The sequence below is a fragment of the Myotis nattereri genome (genome assembly GCF_964212035.1).
Source record: "Myotis nattereri genome assembly, chromosome: 1".
Taxonomy (NCBI): Eukaryota; Metazoa; Chordata; class Mammalia; order Chiroptera; family Vespertilionidae; genus Myotis; species Myotis nattereri.
The window spans coordinates 202,026,770-202,032,769 of record NC_138075.1 but is presented as its reverse complement, the minus strand read 5'-3'; positions in this window follow the sequence as shown (position 1 = coordinate 202,032,769).

Here is a 6,000-nt window from a genome sequence, read left to right as displayed (position 1 = left end):
AGCAATGTTCCTGCATCCTCCTCCCCAAAGCTTGAATTTTATGGGCTCTGACCTATTCTATTGGCTCCCCCAATTTCCAGCTGTTGCTTTTTGGGAACATCTCTTCACTGCTCTGGGATTCATTTTCATTATTTGCAAAATAAGGACTACGATAGTACCTGTTTTCTAGAACTGTTAACAAGGATTAAATGTGTTAGTATATGTTAAAAAGAATCCCAAGAGTGCCTGGAACATAGTGAGTGCTAACAAAGTGTTAGTTATATTAGTAACTAACACATTAGGTTTTTAAAACTGGCACTTTTTTTAAAAAAAAACAAAAACAAAAAAAACCTCATTGCCACTGATGGAGAGAACGTCTTTCTATGGCTAGAGGTAAAATAAACTCAAAAGTGTTAAAACATTAGGGAGTTAACAATTCGGTGCGAATAAGTTTTAGTTCAGGTGAGAATGAAGGCATGAGACAATTTGCAGTTTTAATGGCGGATGGAATACCAAGGTCAAGGTACCTGGAAGATGAAAGGAAGTGCAACTGAGTGGGGAAAGTTGGCGAAAGAGGATACTGGTGGCTCCGAGTCAAACTGTAAAGATTTTGCAGTTGGTTGGAGCAGGTCTTGGAGAGGAAGTGGCTTTCAGTTGACCAGTGATCCTGACTTTTGGAGGCTCCTCACCCACTCACTGTCCTTGGAATCTACCGTGGGCCCACCATCCCCTACACCAGGAGCTGTTTCAAGGACATAGCCTTGAGAGAATAAGGTGTTGTTGAGACCTTAAGCCTCCCTGTTACTTTACAAGATTCTAGCGGGCATGGGCAGAGGTATACCATTCCTCTGCAAACGACAAGGAGCCAGGATGCGAAACAACACAATGTTGTCCTGAAGGCCTCCTGTTATTGCTGCTGCTGGAGAGAACTCCACTGTGTGATCAGGGTACGCCTGTCTTTCCTGATTGACTGTGGACACACACGGAGCCTGCAACAGGGATCCTGCTCTAGGTTGAGGGGGCGCAATAGGCATCAAGCCCAGCTGTGAACTGTCTGGGCAGCCAATACTAAGAAAACTGGCAGCGAGATGGCTGTGGGGCTGAGCCAAGGACATCTACATTTTGTACTGCTTGCCTGGGGCTAAAAACCAGGTGCAGGGATGGATGGATGGAAGTGAGGTCCTACATGGGGCCAAATGGTCATGCTTGCCGGGAAAGTGCAGCACGTACCAGACGCGCGCCAGACTGTTCCCACGGAGATCTGTCTGTGGGCGCGCGGACCTGCTCTCCGCGGTGAGTGTGGTCCAATCCCTTGTGGTGGGGTTTATGAATATGACTAATCCAGGCTTCACTTTGTGTTTTTCAAACTGTTCCAACTCCGGGGCAGCTCATATGTTTATACGCTCTAAGCAAAATACGTTTCTCTGGAAAGGGAAAAACGCTTCCCCTTTTCAAGTTTTATGATTTGTGCTTCAATCTAATTTTACATGTTTGATGAATATATCAACATTTTCTCCCCAGCTATTTATGATTTGTAAGCTCCTATCTAAACATCTACCTATCATTAATGTTCATTTTTTAAAATATTTCAAAATACAGGCAAAAAACCAAGCACCCACCCAAAACAGAGAACGATATAACACACATCCAGAGGCTCCATATTCAGCTTTATTAAATTCTAACATTTCGTCAAAATTGACTCAGAATCTATTTCATAGAAACAAAACATTACAGATATTATTGAAATTTCCTGAGTACTCTACCAAAACTGCCCTTCCATCTCTAAAAGTAACCATCATATTGAACTTGGTCATTCTTTTTCCATGCATCCTATATAATAAAAGCCTAATATGCAAAATGTTTAACTGGAAGTTCGACCGCTCACTATGATGTGCGCTGACCATCAAGGACAGGCATGGAACATGGCGCTGGCAGTGGGCAGCAGTAGAGGCATTGCTGGCCCCAATGGGCCCCAATGAGAGCGGGACCGGGGTGGGATGGTAAAGTATGTGAGCAGGCAGCGGGTGCAAGTGGGGGCCCGATTGTCCCGCTGATCACCCCACAAATGGCGACCAGTGGTGGCAGTGGGGGTGGGGGGAGTGCGTGGGGCTGCCATCTGTCTCCTAAGTGCTGAGGGAGTCAGGTGGGGGGTCCAGCCCTGATCGATTGCCCTGCAAGCGAGATGGTGGAGCAGGTGAGGGGGCAGCACCAGGCCACAGTGGGGTGCCAGGCAGGGCTGCGAGGCTGGGGGCGCAAGTTGAGGCCCAATCCCCACAGGCCACCCTGAGGGACCCCACCCCTGCAGGAATTTGTGCACCAGGCCTCTAGTATTTACATATTATCATTGCATATGTATTCAAAATCAATAGCATTATCGGGCTTTTTAAAAAATATATTTTTATTGATTTCAGAGAGGAAGGGAGAGAGAGAGATAGATACATCAATGATGAGATAGAATCATTGATCAGCTGCCTCCTGCACACTGTGATTGAGCCTGCAACCCAGAACCTAGGCACGTCCCCTGACCTGGAATCAAACGGTGACCTCTTAGTTCATAGGTTGTCACTCAACCACTGAGCCACACTGGCCAGGCTACTTATCATGCTTTTAATATTTTTATATACAGTATCATCATGCAATTTTCTTTTTAAATTAACTTTATGTTTTTGAAATTCCTTATTTTTGTTCACATCATGGTAATTAACCCTAGCTTATACAACAAACAACAAATAGCAAAATAAGATAAAAATGGTATTTCTCTTTCATGTAAAATCCAAGGTTGTTTACTCCCATAAAATCCCTAGTAGAGTTCCTCCAAGAAATGATTCACAGATCTGAGCTTCTTCCATCCCATGGCTCCTCTTAGACTCCCCTCCCCCTAGTCACTGAAGTGGGAAAAAGAGGAAAAGTAGGGAGAATACACTAGGTATTTAACCATGTTGGCTAAAAAGTAACTCATATTTCTCATGACATTTTTCTATTGCTTGGAACATGCCCCACGGTCACTCTAACTGCAAGGGAGTTTCTGAGATGCAAAAACAACAACAAATGGTTTCATAACATTAATTACAAAGTGGTGCCATTAATTGTCTAATTTAATTTGTAGAGATTTGTCTGTGGTATATCAGTGTACTACATAAGTAATGGGCAGATGTGCTGCACTCAGCATGGCCATGGGCGAACCTTAGGCGGGGTGGGCGGTGAAGGATTAGAAAAGACAGACAAGAGAATTCCTAGAGGAGGACACAAGCTGGGCCGGGGGGGGGGGGGGGCGGGGGTGTGTGTGTGTGGTGTGTGTGGTGTGTGTGTCGGGGGGAAAATATATCCAGCTAACTACAGAACTGTGGGAAAATGTTCAAATAGAAGTTTTAACCAAATGCTGCAGCAGCTAGAATATTAGGCATAACTATACTTTGAATTTCCCAGGATGACATGGGCAGAGAAACACTGTAGAACTAGAATCCAGCATGTAAAATGCTTGCTCCTCTTTATACAGAAAATCGGAGCAGTTCAGTGTTGAATATCAAGTACCTTGTAATGCGGAGGAGTTTAATGAAGGAAAACAATAGAAATAATATAAATTATAAGGCATGGTTTCTTATGTCCCTTGGGACAAAATATGAACCAGGCTGCAAAAGCCAAAGGTTCTTTAAAAATGCTTAACTCTTTGCTATATAAAAATTAACATTCTTGTGTACAAAATAAAAAGTAAAATCTGTTATTTTTGATTATTTTTCTTTCCAATAATTAAAAATGTTCCAGGTCTTTAATAATAATTTAATAGAAAAATTTTGGTAAACTTCAATCATTTGAGTTGTAGTTTAGTGACATTTTAGTGAATTATAAAATTGATTAATGATTTGCTGAAGAAAAAAAAATCACATCCAGAAATGTTCTTTACTGTCCTCTAGGTGTCAACATTTTTATTATGCAGACAATTCAATGGACAAAATGATGTTTTTTGGTTGAAATGAGTGTAGAAACAGTTTTTGAACTAGGTCCTAAAAATGCCTGACTTATTTTATTAGAAAATTTAACTTTTCATTAATATCATGGTTTGTTTTAAAAGAAGAGATAGAGAATAACAGAATTAATGCATTTTTTTAATTTTTTTGGACTGGAGAAAGGGCTAATGAGTTATATAGAAACAGAGATGTTTGGAGTTAGCTGACCAGAAATTACATGTACTAGATGTGTGGCCTTCTTCACATCGTATAGTTTCTATGTATCTCACTATTTCTCACCTCAAAATGCGAGTGTTGGATAAGAATGTTAAATTTCCTGCTGATGTTATCATTCAATAAGTCTAAAGAAGTGTTTGGCGCCCTAACCGGTTTGGCTCAATGGATAGAGCATTGGCCTGCGAACTCAAGGGTCCCAGGTTCCATTCCGGTCAAGGGCATGTATCTTGGTTGCGGGCACATCCCCAGTAGGGAGTGTGCAGGAGGCAGCTGATCGATGTTTCTAACTCTCTATCCCTCTCCCTTCCTCTCTGTGAAAAATCAATAAAATATATATTTAAAAAAATGTTTGGCAACATGCTTTTGATATAACTGTCATAAAAAGTATTATAACTCTGACAACGATGTGACATCATACACCATAAGCATGATGCTTTGCTGATGACTGCATTATTCACTCATTTACTGATACTCCTCAGAAAATTTAAAATGAACATTTTCTTAACTGAGTACTATATACAGTATAACTTCAGAGAAATATTGAGAAAATGAGATAGGCTTGTAGGAAAATTGTACTGTGGCAACTAGTGTAGGAAGCCACCTAACACCTAACCCCAAATAAATACATAAGAAACAATTGGAAACAAATAGGAAAATATAAAATAGAAAAATATAACTGTAAATACCCATATGACTTCATTTAATTTTACCCCTTAAAGGGCCTATCTCAAATACAGTCACATTGAGGGTAAGGCTTCAAAATATGAATTTGGGGGAACACACAATTAAGTCCATAACAAATCATCTGCATGTGGATGACTTTTTATTTTATATCTCCAGCCAAGACCTCTTTTTTGAAATGGAGTTTTCCACATAGATCCAATTTACATGTCCCAAACTGAAAACATAAACCCCCTTTCCCAAACTGTTTCTTCACATCCTCAACTCCTCAGACAGTGGCAACCCTGCATCTGCTCAACTCAGAGACTGCACAGTCATCCTTAATTTCTCTCTTTCCTGCGCTCACACCCATATCCAGTCTGTCCAAGAGCGCTAGTAACGCTAGCTTCAAAATATAACCAGGAAATGACCACTTCTCATCCCTTCTCTACTCCTGTGATTTCCCACCTGGTTTAGGGCCTAACTCCTTCCACCTTTACCCTTTAACAATCTATATTCTAGAGTAGCTACAGTGATTCTGTTAAAAAAGCATGCCAGATTATGCTATTCTGCATATCAAATTTTTGCGGTGGCTTTTTATCTTACTTAGAATAAATCCTTTAACTCTAACGCATCTCCTATTGCTTTATCTGCCTCTCACTCTTCCCTAGCATCACTGGCCTCCTTAAATATACCAGACCCATTCCTACTTAAGTTTCTATACACTTGCTGTTTTCTGTTGGCAATGTTCTTCTTCCTCATAGATCAACATGGACCACTCCATGACTGTCCATAGCTCTTCACTCAAATATTAACTTTTCAATGAGATCTTCCCTGACCACTATTTTTAAAGCTTTAACAAACATTCCTTCTCAGATTCCTATTTCTTTCTTTTCTTTTTCTTTTTTGGGGGGAGGGGGGTCATTTTTTGTCATTAATTTATTCATTTTTGACATTATTTAATAGACACCTAAATAAGCACCTATATCAGGTGGTTAAGGATACAAAGATGATACAATACCCCTACTCTCTTTTTTTTTTTTTTAGCTTTTTCCCTTTATTGATTAAGATATTACAAATGTGTTCTTGTCCCCCCAATGTCCTCTCATCTCCCCAATCCTGCCCTCACCCTCACCCCCTGTTGCCCACATCCTATTTCTATTCTCTGGTTTGCCCTTTT